The sequence below is a fragment of the Megascapheus bottae genome, chromosome 9 (assembly GCF_031878675.1).
Source record: "Megascapheus bottae isolate mThoBot1 chromosome 9, mThoBot2.hap1, whole genome shotgun sequence".
In the NCBI taxonomy this organism is placed as follows: domain Eukaryota; kingdom Metazoa; phylum Chordata; class Mammalia; order Rodentia; family Geomyidae; genus Megascapheus; species Megascapheus bottae.
In genome coordinates, this window is record NC_143517.1 from 6,008,471 (window position 1) to 6,031,722 (window position 23,252).

The 23,252-nt window shown below is 40.0% G+C and overlaps 1 protein-coding gene across 2 annotated transcripts in view; it reads right to left on the bottom strand.

The window, feature by feature from the left end:
* The window catches only part of Atp6v1h (ATPase H+ transporting V1 subunit H), a 100,942-nt gene that overhangs the window by 29,051 nt on the left and 48,639 nt on the right, over positions 1-23,252 (bottom strand). The window lies entirely within an intron of this gene.

Here is a 23,252-nt window from a genome sequence, read left to right on the forward strand (position 1 = left end):
CCTGAGTACAAAACTTCAGTAACACACACACACACACACACACACACACACACACACACACACACACAGGAAATAACACTAAATCCCCATCACAATTCTTGACCATGATCCTACATAAAATACTAAAAATACTACTCATCCTTACTAGAAGCCTGACTCAATAGTACAGCACCTGCCTAGCAATCTGAGTCCAAACTTCAATATCACACACACACAAAAAAAGATTCAAGTATCTCTCACACTTAACCAGTCACCTATCTCCATAGTCAACCCATTAGGGTACAAGACACAAAGAACAACTAAACATTTTTCTTGATTACACAAATATCAATGACATTCAAATTCTACATTTTTCTGTGCTGTTCTATTTTTTAAAGTATTTATGAAAACAGCAAGGAACCTACAAATTTATAAACACATTCACACAGCAATAACTCAAAATAAGTTGTACTAAAATTTGAATTACATTTTTGCAAGAAAGTTATACTCCTAATAATTATGCTAAATTAATATAGAAAATTATTTAGTCAGTCAGTGACCACTGTTTTCCCTTATGTTTCCACAAGATTTCAAATACTTGAACAAATAATGTCTCATTTTTCTTTATAGTATTAGTGTTTGGTCAGAGTTTGGCTCAGATTTGAAACTCAAAATATGTATAAACTTACTAACATTGCTTCTGAGTGATTTTTACCTATAATATCACAAGTTACTTATTATCTTTTTATTGTAAGAAAAAAAGTATCAATAACATTAACTCAATTCATTTGCAGTTGGAACTGTTTCAAAATAAAACATGAGGCCGGGAGTTTGGCCTAGTGGTAGAGTGCTTGCCTTGCAAGCACGAAGACCCAGGTTCAATTCCTCAGTACCACATACACAGAAAAAAAAGCCAGAAGTGGTGCTGAGGCTCTAGTGGTAAAGCTCTAGCCTTGAGAAAGTCCAAGGACAGTGCTCAGGCCCTGAGCTCAAGCCCAGAACTGGCAAAAAAAGAAAAAAAAAAACCCACAAACTTCAACTAGGATATAAAGCTACTAGATGAACCTCTCTCCTAAAGAAACAATTAAAACCATGACATGCTGAACAAGCAACTGTCAATAGGAAAGGAAGTAGAACTCTGGTTTGGAGTGTACTCAGGCAGCTGGGGAAGTCAGGGGACAAGCCTGTGTCACTAAAGGTTTTACTGTGAGATTAAATATATTTGGCCCATCAGGCTTGATAAGTCAGAAACCAACACCCCCAACTCAAAAAAAAAAAAAGAAGTCAAATGGTAGGTCTGGGGGCCTAGAAAAGCATATAGTGACCCTGGACAATGATGAATGCTGAAAAGAATAAAACAAGTTAGGAAAGGGACTCAAATCCCGTCTGATGACATGGACAAAAAAAAAACCCTTAAGAGACATTCAGTCACAGAACAGATTCAAAGCATTTCAAACAAAGAGAAAAGATCTGAATCACCAACAGAAACACAAAGTGTTCAGTTCAAAGTTGAAGAGGGAGACAACAGTTAGTCGGCCACACCAATAGCCAAGCATAGTCATGTGTGAGCACAAGCTAACATCTACAGCTATAGGAGAAGCACACAGCTGGGAGCAGTGGCATGCAACTTTCTCCCAGAGACACAGGGAAGCACTGGAGGAGAACCACAGCCTAGAACAATAATCCCAGCAAAAAAAAAAGACTCTACTTAACAAGCACAAGACCCTAAACGTAATCCCCAGTATAGAGAGAAAAAGGAGGTAGTATGACTACAGAGGCTGACCTCTCTCCAAAGCAATGCAGGGAACTTAGAACACAGTCTTTAAAGTGCTAAAAGATAAGTAAATCTACCAATCCAGAACTTTGTATTCAGTAAACATACCTTCAAGAATAAAGGCAAAAATAAAATTATCTTTATATAATGAGAACTAACTTAATCACTCAAAAAACAGACACAGATGCTCAAGCTAGGGAAACCAATTCTTCAGTAAAACCCCAAAAGTAGGCATTTTAGGGTTTGTGATCTAGCACATTGTCTGTTGTCACCCTGCAAAAGCAGCCACAGAAAATACAGAAACAAAAAAGAAGCGCTGCAATAACGAGAATATATGTAGACTATTCTTAGCAGAAGATCACAAGGGCTCAATACCTATGTGCATATGAGCACATAAAATGATGCTTATCGAAATGAACTCCAAGAAATGCAAACGAAAGGGCCGGGAGTTTGGCCTAGTGATAGAGTGCTTGCCTAGTATTCACTAAGACCTGGGTTCGATTCCTTGGTACCACATACATAGAAAAAAGCTGGAAGTGGTGCTGTGACTCAAGTGGTAGAGCACTAGCCTTAAGAAAAGTCCAAGGACAGTGCACAGGCTCTGAGTTCAAGCCCCACAACTGGCCAAAAAAAATGCAAACGAGAGGCTTTTTTGGTGTACATTTTGTAGTTTATTTTTCATTCTTGTTTTTGTTGTTGTTGTTCCTTTCGTTTATTCCCTGTTGACAGCTTTTTTATTTCTGTGCCTATTGTCTTGTATCCAATTTGGGGAAGCAAAGGGGACTCACAGAAACAGTGGAACAAGGGTGAACCAATGAACAGTGATACTCACTAGATATGTTCAAAATGAACTTTATAACTTGGAGGGGAGGGGAGGGGGACAAAATGAGAAACAGGTAACAGAGTTCAAAAAGAAATATACTCATTACTTATGTAACTATAACCCCTTTACAATAAAATTTAAAAAACAATACAAAGAAAAATAGATTTTAAAAAATAAAACCTCACATATACAAATGGTGGTAGTAGATTTTGCCTTTGGTTATGTCATTTATTTGTTGGACCAGATAATAATGCTAAAGTACAATATTAACTTTAAATATTATGAGCAAAGTTAAAGGTGCATACTGTGACACCAAAACAAACCGCAGGAAGTAGGAGGCCATGAAAGGGAACAGTTAAAGGCCAATGGAAAAATTAAAATAAAGTTCTAAAAAGGATTCAGTTAACCTAAGACAAGGCAAAAAAAAAAAAATCAAGGCCCAAAAACAAACAACAAAATGAGGCGAGAAAACCAGTAAAATGACTAAACATAAATGGCTCTAAATCCAACCCAATAATTACTATAAATGCCAGTCAACTAAAGAGCTTAACAAAGGCTATTGGATAAAAATTCATGACCCAAGATGTTGTTTAAAATAGGTAATCTTTAAGAATAAAGTCATAAAGGGAAACTAAAAGGACAGGAAACTAAAAAGACAAGACAAGCAAAGGACCATAGGTCCTTGTAGTATTACTTTCACATAAAGTAGACAAAGAGTATTATCAGTAATGAAGGATATATCACAACAGACACCAGGGTCCATTCACCAGGCAAATGCAACATTTATAAATTCATGAAGCAAAAATGGAAAGAATTAAAGGGAAAATAAACAAATCCACAATAATAGAGATGTTAGCAACTCTCAGCAATGGATAGAACCACTAGACAAAATCAGAGCATGGAAAATCTAAATAATATGATCCACAACCCTGACCTAGTTGACATTTATAGAACATTAATCCCACCTACAAAGTCCTCATTCTTTCAAAGTACACACAGTACATTCATGTACACATAGTACTTCACTGTGATACGCCATGAGTCACAAAACAAATCTCGAATTTCAAAAGGTTTATAAAATTTTACAAACAAGGTTCTCTCCTCACAATGGAATTCAATTAAAGACTACATTTTTAATTTCTATGTGGATATCTAACAATATGTTACCCATTGGGCAGAGAAAATCATTTTGATGACTGGAGTATTTTTATTAAACTGTGAGATACAAAACCCATAGAACCAGGCTAGATATTAAAGATTGTTTTTGCAGGTTTTTTTTTAGTATCTTTAAGTAGTTGCATGAAGGAATTATTAACAAAGTAGTGTTTGAATACAATGCATTTTGATCAATGTTACTCCTCACCCATCCCTCATTCTTTTTTTTCCCCAGTCCTGGGGCTTGAACACAGGGCCTAAGCACTGTCCTTGGGCTTCTCAAGACTAACACTGTACCACCTGAGCCACAACACCATGTCTGGCTTTTTATATGTAAGTGGTACGGAGGAACTGAACCCAGGTCTTCATGCATGATAAGCAAATACTCTACCACTAGGCAGAACTCCTGGCTCTTCTTCTTAATTTTGTAGGATATACACTGAATTACTGACTGCATTCTCCTCTTCATTCATCTATTCCTTTCACCTTGTCCCCACCCTATCCCAACTAGTCCCCATTTCCTATGTTTATTTTGTTGATCTCTGACTTGACCTTTCCAAGGAATTACACTATTTGAGTTCTCCCCCTGAATCTATCGTATTTCAGTTAATATATTTGTAACCACTTGCATACCACCAAACGTGTTATAGGTTTACAGGCTAAATCTAGCTTCCACATGTAAAGTAAAACATATATCCCTTTTTAAAGTAAAACATGTATCCCTTGTCTCTCTAGGTCTGACTTAGTTTAACAATGTAATTTTTGCCATATAATGAATGATTGCTGTCCTTAATCTACTATGTTATCTCTCATCTCTTTTGCTGTCCCTTGGTTATCTAATATTGTTACAGTATTTTATCTTGTTATCTGATATATTGTATATGCTTATTTGGTTATTTGAAATAGGATATGGAAGGGGGAAAACAAGAAGAGGGGCGGGTTGGGGGCCAAGACATGAGAAAGGGTATCAATGTTTGAGAAGTAATGTACCTTCTATCTGGTGAATATAATGTAACCCTTCTAATAATTACAATTTTTTAAAAAAACAATGTAATTTTTCAGGTCTTTCCATTTCTTTACAAATAATACAATATCATTCTTTCTAATGGATGAGTAAACCATTGTGCATATATACCATATTTTCTCCATCCATTTATGCATTGCAGGGCACCTGGGCTGATTCTATGCCTTGGTTACAGTGAATAATGCTGTAAAGACTATGGTTGTGGTGGTGGCTTTACTGTACCCTGGCTTGAAATCTTCTAGATAAATAACCAGTATTAAAATTGCTAGAATATGGAATAGTTCTGTGTTCATTTTTTGAGGAACCTCCACACTGCTGCTTTCCAGAGTAGTCAAATTTATATTCCCACCAATAGTTTATTAGGATTCTTTTTTGGCTACATCCTCACCAGCATCTATTAATTATTTTCTTGCTAAAGGTCATTCGAACTGGGGTAAGGGAGAATCTCAACATAGAAAAATGAGCCTGTGTTTATTGACTATTTTTACTCCTTCTTCTGAGAAGACTCTCTTTTTAGATCATTGACCGTTATATTCATAAGGTTGTTGGTTTATTGAAGGCTTAGGTTGCTTTGTCTTTGATTTTTTTTTTTTTTTTTTTTTGCCAGTCCAGAGGCTTGAAATCAGGGCCAGCACACTGTCCCCGAGCCTGTGTGTGTGCAAGGCAAACACTCTACTACTTGAACCATAGCACCATGTTGGGGCCTGTTCATCATTCTGGCTCAGCGGCCATTAAAGGGCTTTGGCCAAACATTCCTCCTATACCCCTCTTGAGGTATTCACATTCCTCACATACCTCTCTGGCGGTATTTCTGTGTACATGACTCAACTAAAATCCCCAGTCCCCTCGTGCTTTCCTGCACTGGTCCCGCCCGTACCTGAAAGTTTGCCCTGACCCTCAGTGATAGCATCTTGGCCCTCTTCCTATTGGTCCTTTTTTTTTTCTTCCCAACCTTCTCTTTCTCCCACAGTATAGAACTAAGTGCTGCACTTTTACGGCTAACACAGCTCCTGGCTCAGTTTTGTTTTCTCCCCAGTAATTGGGGGGGGCTGGGTTATCGATACTTGCCATCTCGCTTGGCTCCGTGGGACTTCAGGCTGGTCCTGGGTGTTCCTCTCATACCGGTGTTGCTGGAGGGCAACAACTGGGGCCCCTTGTGAGGAAACTTTTGCCGCCAATGAGCCAACAGGATTGTGGGTAAGTAGACTCCCATAAAATATGGGACATGCTTTTTCTAAGAATGACCCTTCCCTTGATTCTCTTAAGATCCTCATTAAGAGTGGAGGGTTAGAGATTTCTGAAGCACAAGCAGTTAAAGCTAAAGCTTAAGAGACTTTAGTTAAAGTCGCCGTGGCTGCCAGCTAGCAACTTGTTTGATTGGGATACTTGGGATAGAGTAGAGCCCTGATCAGAAAAGCCCAGATTAATCGAGGTGAGAGTCCTCCCCTTTGAGTTTATCCTGTCTTAGCAGCTCTGAAGAGTTGTTTTCCTCTCTGGCCCTCCAAGCCAAGGGCTGAATCTCCCAAGAGCTCAGGCAACAAAGAGAAGCCCAAGGCCACCCTTACTCCCTGTGGAGATCCTAATCTCTGTCAACAGGGAGATGTGAAAGGGCCTCATAAGAATTCCGATAAGGAGCCTCTCCATCCTTTCTATGACGCTGGCTTGCTGGCTCCTTCATCTGGGATCCAAATCTAGCCTTTATCCTTCTTTGTCAGAGATCAGATCTTCTTCCAATCCTTTTATATCACCCTCTGTTCCTCCCCCATTATAATGGGACCCTGAGGCCTCAGCAGTCTTATCAAATAAGGGTCTGGGCCTGGGCTGCCCTGCTGGCTTCCCAACCCACACTGGCGCCAGGGATCCATCCACCACCTGGTTCGGAGTCCTGCCAGCTATTTCCTGTTAATGTTAATCCGGGTGGTAACCGTCCTGTGGCCTGGTATCCATGGGAGCCTGGTGACCTTAAGGAGCTCAAAAAGGCTATCTTAGAAGATGACCCTAATGCTCCTTGGACAGAAACAATCCTCCAGGGCCTTGCTCATCAACCATGTACTGCGGCCGATTGGATGGCTCTGGACCGAGCAGTTCTTCCGGGCCCCCTTTTTATTAAGTGGTGCACCCTGTATAAGGAAGAATGCCACCAACAGGCTGAAAGAAACCAGCATGCCCAACCTGTAATTCCCATTACTATGGGGATGCTTGCAGGGATCTCTGATCAATACTCAACTGGGTTCCAGCAAGCAGCCATCCCTCTCCCCATCAGGACCAGATTTGAGCTCTAGGTCTAGCAGCCTGGAGGAAACTTGAGGAGGGTCCCACTGAGTCCCTGGGCCCTTGGAACTCCCCAGTATTTGTAATTAAAAAGTCCAATGGCAAGTGGAGACTACTCCAAGATTTGAGAAAAATAAATGAGAGAATGGACCCCTCAAAGGGAGATGCCCTGGATACCTGCCATTCCTAATGACCAACATATCTCATAGTTATAGACATCAAAGATTGTTTTTTCTCTATTCCTCTCCACCCAGATGATATTGAGAAGTTTGCCTTCTCCCTTCCTTCATTAAATTATAAAGGCCCTGGTGTGCGTTTTGAATGGACAGTACTACCTCAGGTACGGCCAATAGTCCCCATGTATGTCAGGACTCTATGTCTAGAGTCTTATCCCCTCTTACCGAGGAGACAGCCTCATTTGTTCTATGTATATATGGATGATATCATTACAGGAAGCCCAGACACTCAGCATTTAGATTGCCTCTTTAATAAATGTCTCCAACTGTTAAAAAATAATGGTTTCCAAATTGCCCCTTTAGGTATTTGTGAAGTAATGTACCTTCTATCTGGTGAATATAATGTAACCCTTCTATTAATTACAATAAAAAATATATGAAAAAAAAGATACCCCCCTTTAAAATCCTGGGAGCTGTCCTAACACTGGATGTTTTGTCTTCTTTAAAACCCCAATTATCTATCCAAGACACTTCCACCCTGCCCCAACTTCAAAAGCTTCTTGGTGAAATTAATTGGATGAGGCCATGGATCCCCATAACCACTGCAACCCTCACATCCCTTTTTGATCTTTTAAAGAGTCTTAATCTGACCTCCATAGTAACGTTGTCAGCTGATCAAAAAGAGGTTCTAAATAAAATTCAATTAACTATTAATGAAGCAGCCTTAAAGAGAAATGATCCTGCTATGCCCCTAATGCTCTATATCCTATCAGAACAGACCCTCCTTACTGCCCTTTTAGGCCAGGAAGGGAACCTATTCACTGGATTCACCTCTCAGTTGGAGGAGCGCCCAAAGTTTATTTCATGATTGACCAGATGGCAGACTGTATTGTCAAAGGACAACATTTATCCACCCATCTTTTTGGGAGTGAACTCCACTCTCTTATTGTCCCCTTTAGGATTAATGATTTCTCTTGGCTACAAAGAAATAATGCTAGATCAGCAATAGCCATGGAAGGCTTTTCAGGTAAAGTGGATTGTCATTATGGTCCCCATAAATGGATGAGCTCCTTTAGTCAGCTGGAGTGGCCACCTCCAAAACTTTTTTTCTAAGTGAAGCTGATCCCTCCTTCCCCACCGTATTCACGGATGGAGGCAAGAAGGGGTCCTCCATTGTTATTTTCTCCCCAGGGAAAGGCAATTCTCCTGCAGTGACCCTGTCTCATGAAACACAGGCCTCAGCCCAATTTAAAGAACTTTATGCTGTGGTCTTAGCACTATCTGAGGTTACTGATCCTCTTAACCTATTCTCAGACAACCTCTATGTAGTCAATTTGTTACCTAACCTCCTAGAAGCTCACATTAAACTGGACAACACCATCACTCCTTTGATGATTCAAGCTAGAAATTTGCTCCAATACAAGATTGTTCCTATGTTTATTCAACATCTGAGGGGACATCAAAGCCTTCCAAGAATTTGGACCAAAGGCAATCCTGACCGCTTAGCCTCTGCCCCTGAATGTTACTCTTTACAGGAGGCTACCTCTTTCCATCAGCTCACACATGTCAACTGGAGAGGACTATATCACTGATTTCCCCAAGTTGCCATTAAAGATCTAAAAAAGATTAGTAGGACCTGAAAATCATGCCACCCTTTTTTTACAGGTTCCACTGCTCCAAACAGACGGCGTTAACCCTCGAGGTCTTAGGCCTAATAATCTGTGGCAAACAGATGTTACACATTTTCCCTTTTTTGGAAAACTTAAATACATTTTTTTAACAATAAACACCTTTTCCCATGCCTGCTGGGCTACGGCCCATTCCAGGAAGACAGCTAAACATGCTATCAGTCACTTTCTTCAATGTTTTGCTACTATCAGATTGCCGGACCAAATAAAAACCAATAACAGTGCATGTTTTGTAAGCAAGTATCTTGATGACTTCTTTAAACAACGGCAAATTACCCATACTACTGGCATCCCTCATAATTCCAGAGAACAGGCAATAATAGAAAGATACAACCATGTCCTTAAATCTCAATTAATAAAACAAAAAGGGAGAACACCACCCCCCATGATCAGCTAAAGATGGATTTGTTTACTCTCAATATTTTAAACTTTGCCAAAGGGGAACATCTCTCACCCTTCCAGAAACACTGGACAACCTCTATTCCATATTGAATGGTCTACGCCCGGTGGAAGGACCCCCTTAATGGGGAATGGAGGAGCCCCGATCCCCTCATTACAGCTGGAAGAGGATTTGGTTGTGTTTTTCCCACTGACAAAACAAAGCCAATTTGGGTCCCTGCAAGGGATCTTAAATATTGTCCCCAAATAGGAAGGGACCCCAATAATATTGATGAGGACCCAGAAAGCTCTTTGCCTCCTGAGGGTGTCCCTCCCTCCCTCCCTCCCTCCCTCCCTCCCTCCCTCTCTCTCTCTCTCTCTCTCTCTCTCTCTCTCTCTCTCTCTCTCTCTCTCTCTCTCTGAATAAATACAGTGCTGATCCTGTTTCTTCTTTGAGTCGAGATACCCATCATCAGTGCTGGACGACCCCAGGCAAGCTAGAGCAATCCTCCAGAAGAAGCTTGCAAACCCATGTGGTAGCAATTGTGTATATGACACCACCACCCCCAACTCAACATTGCTATTTTGTCTGTAAGTTTTGTCCAGATGGAAAAAGGGTGGCCACTCTTATGGATGGGAAGGAAGCCGGGTGCCCTATGCCAGCCCTCACTTATCTTTGCTGGCCAGGCCCAAAGGTCAAGACTCAGGCACCTGGGGAATCTCCACCCCAGTGCCCTTGCCGTGATTTTTGGGATACCATACATGCTTGTTATGAGGAAGTCACGTCATGTGTGTCTGGTAATAAAACTTATTGGTATGCCCCGCTCACTAAAAGGGCTCCAGGAGTTAGCCCCTCCTGCAATAAATTTGGCGATGATAATCATGCTTGTTGGTTCGCCCTCCCCCAGGTCGGTGTATCCAATGGGGGCGGGGTACAAGATCAAGCTCAAAAACATTTAATTAAAAAGGTAGTAGATAACATTATTGAGAACCAGACCCCACTGGTCTATCATCCTCTTGGTATACCCAAAATAAAAGGCAAGCTGTTTCTTGATCCCAAGACACAATTGATCCTGCAAGCTGCCTTTAATTTGCTTAACATTACAAATCCAAACATAGCAGGAGACGGCTGGCTCTGTATGAAGCCTGGGCCAATGCTATTCTTATTAACTCCTCTCAGCATAATACCCAGTGCCCCCTTTTGCCACCAAGGTCTGGAGTTTCTTTGTACATCTTTTCTCCCAAGAGCTCATGTTTCAAATCCAACCCATTCCCCGACAGTTCTAATAATATAGATGTCGGGCATATTCATTCATTTTGTCAAAACAATATTACCATTAATGGCACCTTCCTCTGCCCTCCTAACAGAACGGTCTTTATTTGTGGAGGGGATGCACTCAGTTTCCTACCCAGAAACTGGACTGGGCTCTGTGCCCCTGCTATTGTGCTCCCCGATATTGATATGGTCCCAAATAATCAAAGTCTCCCTATTCCCATATTTGAGCATATTGGGGGGGAGAGCTAAAAGAGCAATTCAAATTATTCCTATGATTATAGGCCTCGGAGTGGCCACTGGGGCCGCTACTGGGGCGACAGGGCTGGGAACCTCCTTACATTACTATAAAGCTTTATCTCAACAGATGATTAATGATTTACAAGCTGTTGCTAGTACTCTTTTAGATCTCCAGGAACAACTGGACTCCCTGACTGCAGTAGTTCTGCAAAATCTTCGAGGACTCCACCACTGAAAAGGGAGGGTTATGTCTTTTCTTACAGGAGGAATGCTGTTTTTATGTTAATCCATCAGGACTAGTCCAAGACAAGGTTAAACAGCTCCAAGAAGATCTTGAAAGACGCAGGAAAGAGCTACAAGCCAACTTCCTCTGGACCAGACTGCACGGATGGCTACCCTATGTCCTTCCATTTCTTGGTCCTATACTCCTCTTGCTCTTACTTTTAACTTTTGGGCCCTGTGTTATCAATAAGGCCATACAATTCATTCAAAGCAGGATAGAATCCATTCAGTTGATGAACGCACAGGTGCATTATCAGAGACTTGCTGCTGATGCTACTGACCCCTATGACCAACAAGAGCTCTATGACAAGGAGGGATCCCTCGACTCCTCTTAGATGTCTCCCCAAGAGCCAATGACAGGTAAGATCTCTGGAGAGGGGACAACCTAAGACAGGCCCAGGGGTGATCTATACCATGGAACAAAAGGCTGCAGAGTATTCAATGATGGGTAAGATCTCTGGAGTGGGGATAACCTAAAACAGGGGCTTTGCATGCTTGTCCTCCCTGTTTTAACAAACAAAAAGGGGGAGTTGTTGGGGCCTGGTCTCCCATCTCTGGGGCCTGTTCATCATTCTGGCTCAGCAGCCATCAAAGGGCTTTGGCCAGACATTCCTCCCATACCTCTCTTGAGGTATTTCTGTGTAAGTGACTCAACTGAACCCCCAGCCCATGCACATTTTCCTGCACCAGTCCCACCCAGTACCTGAAAGTTTGCCCTGACCCTTAGTGATAGCACCTTGGCCCTCTTCCTATTGGTCCTTTTTTGCTTCCCGACCTCCTCTTTGCCCCACAGTATATAACTAAGAGCCTGATACAATAGACAGAGATCTGCTGCACTTTTATGGCTGACACAGCTCCTGGCTCAGTGTGGTTTTCTCCCCACTAATTGGGGGAGGGCTGGGTTATCGATACTTTCCATCTCGCTGGGCTCCGGGGACTTCAGGCTGGCCCTGGGTGTCCCTCTCATACCCGTGTTGCTGGAGACCAATAGCACCACTTACCACTTTCTCTGAATAGTTTATTGGAGATAAGAGTCTCACCAACATTTCTGCCCTGGCTGGCTGCAAGCCACAATCCCCACATCTCAGCCTCCTGAGCAGGTGTGAGCTACTGGCTGAGGGTTTCATTTTTTGTTTTCTGTATCTTCTAGATATTAGGCCATTTTCTGAAATGTAACTGGCAAAAATCTTTTCCTATACTTTATGATTCATCCTATTTGGATGATTTTTAATCCCTCCCTAATCCCTAGTTCCCACTACAGCTACTCCTATAAACTATTCCCTTCCCAGACACCTATGCTTGCTTGCCTTCTTAAAATTCTTTTGAAACTCTAAACTGGGCAAGGACCTAAATTTAATAACTTTTTTCCTTTCTGGAAACTTCTTTTGTAAGATGTTAATGCTTCTAATTATGTTTTGGTTAAATTTTCCAGTTATTTTCCTACTACCTTCTCTTTTAATTTTAGATGAATATAACTATATAGACATAAAAACCTATGACTCTATAGACATAATGTTTTATTTCATAAATTGATGTTTCTATGACATACAAACCCTTAGCCTAATTTTGATTAAGTTCTAAATACTAAATCCCAGAGATTGTAATTAGAGATTCCCTCATTGAACACTTGTTTGTTAAACTTGTCATTTAAAATATGATGTAAACATAAGCCATAAAAAAATAAATAAAGAGAAAAAAAATTCTTATTCCTATGGTCTGTATTTGTTCATCATCAGTAATGGTTTCAACTATAACAGTGACATATAATTAAAATAAAATGGTCCCATGGTATTCTTTTCAAACCAACTCCCCTCTCAGTTCTCAAAACAATGGCATCTCAAAGCTTAGTCATTTTTTATAACTCTAATTCAACCTTTATTTTTTTATATATTTTTATTGTAATTAATAGAAGGGTTACATTATATTTGCCAGATAGAAGGTGTATTAATTCACATACATTGATACCCTTTCTCATGTCTTGGTCCCCATTTCCCTCCCCCCCACTCCCACCCCTCATCTTGTTTTCTCCCCTTCCCTACCCAATTTCAAATAACCAAATACAAATATATCCAATGTATCAGATAACAAAGTAAGATACTGTAACAATATGAGATAACCAAGGGATAGCAAAGGAGATGTGAGATAACATAGTACATTAAGGACAACAGTCACTCATTATAGGCTTTTGTTTCCTTGTCCGGGAGTTCCTTACATTTAGTGTAGTACTATTTGGCCTAATGTCTCTAGATTTTGTTCTATTATAAATCTCTACTAGGAGAGCCCAAGGTTTCTACTGATTATGACAAATGAGGGAGACTATTGGGCCTATGTTCCTTTGAGACTGGCTTACTTCACTTAATATTACTTTTTCTAAGTCTTTCCATTTCCTTACAAATGGGGCGATGTCGTTCTTTCTGACAGCAACATAGAATTCCATAGTGTATAAATACTACATCTTGTTGATCCACTCATGAACTGAGGGACGTCTGGGTTGGTTCCATATCTTTGCTATGGTAAATAGTGCTGCCATTGTGCTAGTGGATTTAGTATGCCCTTGTTTCAGGATGATTGGGTAATACCAAGTAGTGGAACTGCTGGGTCATAGGGGAGCTTTATGTTTAGTCTTTTGAGGAACTGCCATACTGCTTTCCATAGTGGTTGAACAAGTTTGCACTCCCACCAACAGTGTAGTAGTGATCCCTGCTGTCCACATCCCCTCCAGCATCTGTTGTTATTAGTTTTCTTCATCCAGAACCCTATAGACTCCACTCCCAAGCTCCTTGAGCTGATTCAAAACTTTGGAAAGGTAGTAGGATATAAAATTAACCCTCAAAAATAAACCGCCTCCTCTATGCCAACAGTGAGAGGAACGAAGCAATAATCAGGAAAGCAACTCCTTTTGCAATAGCCTCAAAGAAAATAAAGTACCTAGGAATTAACTAAGAATGTAAAGGACCTTTTTAATGAAAACTTTAAAACCCTGAAAAAGGAAATTAAAGCAACTGAGGAAATGGAAAAACCTCCCATGCTCCTGGATTGGAAGAATCAACATCATGAAAACTGCAAGCTTGCCAAGGGCTATCTACAAATTCAATGCAATACCCATCAGTATCCCAATGGCACTCTTTAAAGAAATAGAAGAGGCAATCCAAAATTTCATATGAAATAATAAAAGACCCCATATAGCAAAAACACTTCTTAGCAGAAAGAACAACGCAGAAGGAATTTCAATACCAAACTTCAGACTCTACTACAGAGCTATAATTATCAAAACAGCTTGGTACTGGCACAAGAACAGTCCTGAAGACCAATGGAATAGAATTGAGGACCCAGATATTAAACCACAGACCTATGGCCACCTAATCTTTGACAAGGGAACCAAAAAAATAGAATGGAAGAAAGACAGCCTCTTCAACAAGTTGTGCTGGCAGAACTGGTTAAGCACCTGCAGAAAACTAAAGTTGGATCCTTCTTTGTCCCCCTGCACTAGAATTAACTCCAAATGGATCAAAGACCTCGAGGTAAAAGCCGACACACTGAAAACTTTACAAGAAGGAATAGGAGATACACTAGGCCTCCTTGGCACAGGTCGAAACTTTCTCAACAAGGACCAAGAAACACAACAAATCAGAGAAAGGCTGGATAAGTGGGACTGCATTAAACTTCAGAGCTTCTGTGACAAAGGACATAGCTAGCAAATGAACTAGAAAGCCTACGAATGGGAGAAGATCTTCACTAACCATACAACGGACAAAGGCCTCATATCTAAAATATATCAACAGCTCAAAAAATGGAATTTCTTTACAACTAATCTCCAAAGAAACAACCATCCCATTAAAAGATGGGCCAAAGACTTAAAGAGAGTCTTCTCTGAAGAAGAAACAAAAATGGCCTATAGACACATGAAGAAATGCTCAACATCTCTGGTCATAAAAGAAATGCAAATCAAAACAACTCTAAAATTCCACCTCACTCCAGTTAGAATGGCCAGGATCAAGAAAGCTTAGTCATTTTTTATTCACTCCCTTTCTTCAACTCTGTCAAATCAATTATGAAGTCTTATCTACTTTTCCTTTAAAAAGCTGCTATTTCCGTCTTTCAATCTGATGAAGAATGAATGAATTATGCAAAGTATATGGTACTGAGGAATCTTGATGTTATTAAGAACAAGATAGAGTCATGTAGCAATATGGATATTTCAACAATTAAAACTAAACTACCAGCCATGTAAAATGTAGATTAAGGCAAATCAACTGTAAGTTATGCTTGTTAAGTTTACATCAGTCATAAGTATTTTATATTAAAAAATTAATTTTATTTTTAATTGGGTGCCAGTAGCTCATGCCTATAATCCCAGCTACTCAGAAGGTTGAGATCTGAGGATTATAGTTCAAAGTCTGTGAGACTTTTATCTCCAATTAAAAGGCCAGGATGCTGGACACCAGTGGCTCATGCCAGTAATCCTAGACACTCAGGAGGCTCAGATTTAAGAATCACAGTTCAAAGCCAGCTCAAGCAGGAAAGTCTGTAAGTCTCATCTCTAATTAACCACCAAAAAAGCTGGGAATGGAGCCATAGCTCAAGTGGTAGAGCTCTAACCCTGATCAAAAAATATCAGGGACAGTGCCCAAGCCAAATGTTCAAGCTTGAGTTCAGGACTGGCACACAAAAAAAGCCAGAAGTGAAGCTGTGGCTCAAGAGGTAGAGCACCGGCCTTCAGCAATAGTGTCCAGGCCCTGAGTTCAAACCTCAGTACCAGAACGAAAGAAGGAAGGAAGGAAGGAAGGAAGGAAGGAAGGAAGGAAGGAAGGAAGGAAGGAAGGAAGGAAGGAAGGAAGGAAGGGAGAGAGGGAGGGAGGGAGGGAGGGAGGGAGGGGAGGGAGGGAGAGGGAGAGGGTGTAGATGGGAGGGGAAGGGTAGATGGGAGGGAGGCAGGAAGAAGAAAACAAAAAGAAAAAAAGATCTTTTTTTTTTTTTAGCTTTGCTACAATTCTTAAGCCTTTCTAATAAAGATCATACAGCTGTAAAACTATAATTTACTTTATTATCTGACACACAATGCAGGCTCTTGACAAAAACAAAATACCTAAAAAAAGAAATAAAACTCATAACAAAGGCAAAATTCTAGACAACAAACATGATTTCCAATGTTTGACAAAGGCACAGTCCCAAAACATTATAATTTATTTTAGGAACTAAAGATTGACAAATCAAATGAACCGACAGAAATAACATTTGCAGAGACCTGGAGTTCAGCACCACCTATGAATAAGAGTGACATTTTCAAAAATAAAACTCACCTAGCTAAATGGAAGGAAATAATAATTAACAGCTGTTAGATTTGTTTGGCTCATAGCAACTCAATGAACTTCCTCACTTTTTCAGCACAAAAATCTCCTGCTGAGTTTCAGGTGGGAAAAATAATGAACAAACAATCTTCGAACAATCTCATTGGTGAAATTTCTTTTTAAAAGATATAGGAATTGAGATTATTTATTTATTTATTTTTGTCATGGGTAATAGGGCTTGAACTTGGGGCCACAGCACTGTACCTGAACTCCTTTGCTCAAGGCTAGTACTCTACCACTTTGAGCCACAGCTCCATTTCCAGTTTTTGAGTAGTTAATTGGAGATAAGGCTCAGGGAGACTTTTCTGCCCAGGCTGATGAAGCCATAATTTTCAGATCTAAGCCTCCTGAGCAGCTAGGATTACAGGTATGAGCCACAGGCAGCCAGCTAAAATTGAGATTTTTTTTTAAGTATTATTTTCCCTGCATGACTGATGATCTAAATCAAATGATTGTACCACACCCTTATGAGTGATTCATCCTATCTATGAAATCTGTGGTTATCTTACAATTTTTTTGAAAAATACTTCTTTATATGATCCTAATTCTATAAAATCACAGACATGCAGATACAATGGGAAGATACTGGAAAGAAATGCACAGAAACAGTTATGACCACTGTTAATATTATAAATAATTTGAAATCTGAATGATTCTTTTCAGAATTTCTCCAATGAATGTAAATTATTATTTTTATTTTTTACTTTAATTTTATTGTTAAGATGATGTACAGAAGATTTACAGAAACATTCTTTTGAGTTTCAGCCCTCTGTATGTTCACATAACTGTCTGCATTAACCAAAACTTACCACAAGATGGTCTAAAAGAGATATTACTTCTGCCAATGACCTGGATCTATTTCTAAATTAATCAGAAATCCAAAATTGGAGACAAGGGAAGCCCAGACATTATAACAAATGTATGCATTATGAGTAAAATTTGAAACTATGATTATAATTCAAATAAAACTTTTCATAGCTAAGTAAATATTAGTTAACTATTCATGCTGCCTTTTATAAAACAGCACTGAGGGCTGGAGTTTGGCGTAGTGTTACAGTGCCTGCCTATTATACACAAAGATGCAGGTTCAATTCCTCGGTACTACATACACAGATAAGGCCAGAAGTGGTGCTGTGGCTCAACTGGTAGAGTGCTAACCTTGTGAAAGCCCAAGGACAGTGTTCAGGCCCTGAGTTCAAGCCCCAGGACTGGCAAATAAATAAATAAACAAACAAACAAATAAATAAATAAATGCGCTGAATTATTGCCTGGGCTCAACCTTAATTTAGTAAAAATTCAAATTACAGAGAGGAACTTTAAGAGATACATTGCTGGACAGTGGTTGTTCACACCTATAATCCTAGTTACTAAGGGTAGAAATTCAGAGCCAGCCCAGTCAGAAAAGCCCATGAAACTCTTATCACTAATAAACTACTCAGAAAAAGCCAGAAGTAGTGCTGTGGCTCAAATGGTAGTTACTACCTTTGAGCAAAAGAAACTTAGGGACAGTGCCCAGGACTTAAGTTCAAATCCCACACTATCACAAGAAAAAAAAAAGAAAAAGGGAGAAATATATTACTATTAGGGCATATGGAAACACTGTACTGGGTATTTACTATTGCCATGTTCAGTTGTTACCTCACTGAATAAGCTTCATCTGTAGAATGAGTACTGTGAGAGATCAAAGTTGAGGGAAAAACCATGAATGACCAGGATACAGGGAAGTCAGTACTATACCACATGTGCTTGATCTGGATTTCCCATTGTGCCACTCAACTTCTACTACAGTCTGACATTTTCCTAGAAAGAGTCGATAGAAATAGGCATGCCAGATCCACCCATGCTGAAGAAGAGAGAATAAGGAAACATCTCATTTTCTTAATTCTTATGAGAAAACTATCTGCTACAGAGGCTCGAACTCAGAGCCTCTCACTGGGCATTTCAGTCATGGCTGACACTAATACTTGAGCTACACCTATATTTCCCAGAAGAATCTCTTTTCTGAAAAAGCAAAGAACTTTTTTAAATAAACATCAAAATCAAAAGCCACTCTATGCCTATAATCCTTGCTTCTCAGAAGGCTGAGATCTGAGGGGTATGGTTTAAAGTCAGCCCAAGCAAGAAAGTCCATGAGACTTTCATCTCTAATTAACAATGAAAAGGCTGGAAGTAAAGCTCTGGTTCAGGTGGTAGAGTGCCATATGTAAGCAAAAATGCTCAGAAACAGAGCCCATGTTCTGAGTTGAAGCCCCATGAACAACAGACTTGGACACACAGACACACACAGACACACAGACAGACAGACACACAGACAGACAGACACAGACAGACACACACACACACACACACACACACACACACACACACACACACACACACACACACACGGTCAATCTAATGTCCAGAGCAACAATGAGCCAAGTTAGTAAGCAGTGAATACATCAGTGAACGGATGTGAATTTCATTTTTTACCTTTCCATAGGACTGCACTGATCCCTTCTCCACTCTTTAATCACCCTTCGATGCTTCTCAAGCAGCTTGGAAAGACACAGCTTAATGCTTCAACCGGTGAGAAATTTCAACAGCAAGAAAACTTGATTTCTTAAAGTACCTTTGAATTTTCTTTGTCCTAGTTCCCTCCCTCCCCCTTGAATGATACTTTAAAAGTTCCTGAGAAAATGAATCAAAAAAAAGAAAAGAAAAGAAATAAGGATGATGATGCTGGAATGGTTAGAAGATAGGATTGTATACACATAAAATAAAAATAAAATTTTGAATAAAGAGAAGGCAGTTTTGGAGTTGACAGAACACCTGAATTGTTAATTTTATATTAACTGATGAAGAACTTTCCCTCGAGCCTCAGTTTCCCCAAATAGAAAATAAGCTATACAGGCCATGTAAGTCAGGCGGGGTTGAAGCTTAGTGGCAAAGCACCTGCCTAGAAAGTACATGTCCTGGATTTGATCCCCAGTACCAAAAAAGAAAAGACAAAAAAAAATAGTTTTTAAAAATTCAGCAGTTACACCAGGTGCCAGTGGCTCGTGGCTCCTAGCTACTCAGGAGGCTGAGATCTGGGGATCAAGGTTCAAAGCCATTCGGTGCACAAATAGTTCATGAGATTCTTATCTCCAATTGACCATGAGAAAACCAGAATTGGCACTGTGGTTCAAGTGGTAGAGTGGTAGCCTTGAGCTGAAGAACTCCGAGACAATGCCCAGACCCAGAGTTCAAGCCCCATGACCAACAACAACAACAACAAAAAAATCAACAGTTACTATGCTATGTTAACTCATGATAAAGTGCATGAGCTTACATTTAAATCCCTGTACTGCTGCTTCCTGGCTATTTTGGCAAATCACTTAACCTTTAATGGCCTAATAACCATTACATGGAGCTTTCAGAATGATTTAATGTGTAATTCCTTAATGTAATTAGTACAGTGCTGACCCAGAATACGCTTTCAGTAAGTATCAGCGGTTATTAACTACAGTCATCTGGAAAAAGAGTTCCTACACATTAAATTTCCAATTTTAAAAAGTGACAAATGCTATGAATAAGCAATTTATAGAAAGAGAATGCATGGTGAATAAAAATATTAAAATACATTCAGCCACATTCATTATTAACAGGATGTAAACTAAAACAATGATTTCACTTCTTAGATAAGATTTCAGAAAACTCAGAAGATAATAGTAAATGTAAATGACAGGACAGAAAAACATAAACCACCAATACATAACTCCTAAGAATATAACTCAGCATACTTTGGAAAGTTAGTTTGACATTATCTATACAAAGTTTTTATTAAGAAACAAAAGCAAGCCGCGAGTTTGGCCTAGTGGTAGAGTGCTTGCCTAGCATGCAAAAAGAACGGGGTTCAATTCCTTGGTACCACATACATAGAAAAAAGCTGAGGCTCAGGTGGTAGAGCTCTAGCTTTGAAAAAGTCCAAGGCCAGTTCTCAGGACCTGAGTTCAAGCCCAGGACTGGAAAAAAAACAAACAAACAAACAAACAAAAGCAAGCCAGGTGTGGTGGCTCACGCCTGTAATCCTAGCTACTCAAGAGGCTAAGATCTGGGGATCGAGGTTCAAACACAGCCCAGGCACTAAAATCTGTGAGACTCTTATCTCCAATAACCTACGAGAAAATCAGAATGGCGCTGTGGCTCATGAGGTAGGGCAGTAGCCTTGAGCTGAAGCTCAGGGACAGTGCCCAGGCCCATAGTTCAAGCCCCACAACCAACAACAAGAAGAAGAAAGAATGAAGAAGGAGGAGGAGGAGGAAGAGGGAGGAGGGGGAAAAGGGGAGGGGGGGATGTGGCCAGGAGGGGGGGATGTGGCACTGAATGAGTGCAAACTCATTCAACCACTATGGAAAGCAGTATGGCAGCTCCTCAAAAGACTAAACATAGAGCTCCCCTATGACCCAGCAATTGGCATTTACCCAATTGTCCAGACACAAGGACATACTAAATCCACTAGCACAACGATGTTCATTGCAGCACTATTTACCATACCAAAGATATGGAACCAACCCAGATGTCCCTCAGTTCATGAGTGGATAAACAAGATGTGGTATTTGTACACAATGGAATTCTATGCACCTGTCAGAAAGAATGACATCGCCCCATTTGTTAGGAAACGGAAAGACTTAGAAAAATAATATTAAGTGAAGTAAGCCAGTCTCAAAGGAACATAGGCTCAATGGTTTCCCTCGTTTGTCATAATCACTAGAAACCTTGGGCTCTCCTAGCAGAGACTTGCAATAAAGCAAAACCTAGATACATAAGGCCACATAGTATGACGCTAAATGAAAGGACCTCTAAGATAGAGAAACAAAAGCCATATAATGAGTGATTGTTGCCCTTAATGTACTATGTTATCTCTCATCTCTTTTGTTGTCCCTTGGTTATCTCATATTGTTACAGTATCTAACTTTGTTATCTGATATATTGGATATATTTATATTTGGTTATTTGAAATTGGATAGGGAAGGGGGTAAACAAGATGAGGGGTGTGGGGGGGAAATGGGGACCAAGACATGAGAAAGGGTATCAATGTATGTGAATTAATGCACCTTCTATCTGGCAAATATAATGTAACCCTTCTATTAATTACAATAAAAAATATATGAAAAAAAAACAAAAAACAAAAAAAAAGAAAGAAGGAAAAAGGAGAAGAAGGAGGAGGGAGGAGGGGGGAAGGGGGAGAAAGAAGGAGAGAAAGGGGAAGGGGGAAGGGAGGAGGGAGGAGGGAGGAGGGAATGTGGCCAGGAGGGATCCCTACTATACAGTTGGTTAGAGCTGAACTCCTTCAACCACTATGGAAAGCAGTATGGCAGTTCCTCAAAAGACTAAACATAGATCTCCCCTATGACCCAACAATTTCACTACTTGGCATTTACCCAATAGTCCAGAAACAAGGACATACTAAAGCCACTACCACAACCATGTTCACTGCAGCACTATTTACCATAGCAAAGATATGGAACCAACCCAGATGCCCTTCAGTAGATGATTGGATCACAAAGATGTGGTGAATTCTATGTTGCCATCAGAAAGACCACATCGCCCCATTTGTAAGAAAATGGAAAAACTTAGAAAAAAATCATATGAAGTGAAATAAGCCAGACTCAAAGGAACACAAGCTAAATGGTTTTCCTCATTTGTAATAATTAGTACAAACCTAGGACTCTCCTAGCAAAGGATTACAATAGCTCAAATCCTGGATACATAAGGCCATGTAGGATGAGGCCAAATTAATGGACCTCCAGGACATGCAAATAAGAGCTTAATTATGAGTGACTGTTTTTCTTACTATATTTTTTTTCTCTTCTCTTGTGCTGCCCTTTGATTAATCTCATGCTGTTACAGTACCTGACTTTGTTACCTGTATATTGTGTGTGTGTGTGTGTGTGTGTGTGTGTGTGTGTGTGTGTGTGTTTATTTATTTGAAATACAAGGGGGAAAAGATTAGGGAAGGGAGTGGGAGGGAAATGGGGACAAAAACATGAGAAGGTCCTATATCTTTGATGAACATCGATGCAAAACTTCTCAACAAAATACTGGCCAACCGTCTACAACAACTCATCAAAAAAATTATACACTATGATCAAACTGGATTCATCACAGGGAGGCAAAGCTGGTTCAACATACGCAAATCAATTAATATAATTCAACTCATCAACAGGAGCAAGGACAAAAATCACATGATTGTCTCAATAGACGCGGAAAAGGCATTTGACAAGATCCAACACCCCTTTATGTTAAAAACTCTGGAGAAACTAGGAATCCATGGAACATTCCTCAATGTAATAAAGGCTGTGTATGAGAAACCTACTGCTAGTATTACACTTAATGGTGAAAATCTAAAGCCATTCCCTCTAAAATCAGGAACGAGACAAGGATGCCCACTCTCTCCACTCCTCTTTAACATAGTACTAGAATTCCTAGCCAGTGCAATAAGGCAAAACAAGCATAAAGGGGATCCAAGTAGGGAAAGAGGAAATAAAACTATCCCTCTTTGCAGATGACATGATTCTGTATTTAAAGAATCCTATAGACTCTACTCCCAAGCTCCTTGAGCTGATTCAAAGCTTTGGAAGAGTAGCAGGCTATAAAATCAACCCTCAAAAATCAACGGCCTTCCTTTACGCCAACAGTGAGAGGAACGAGGCAATAATCAGGAAAGAAACCCTTTCTCAATAGCCTCAAAGAAAATAAAGTACCGAGGAATTAGCTTAACTAAGAATGTAAAGGACCTTTTTAATGAAAACTTTAAAACCCTAAAAAAGGAAATTAAAGCAGAACTAAGGAAATGGAAAAACCTCCCATGCTCCTG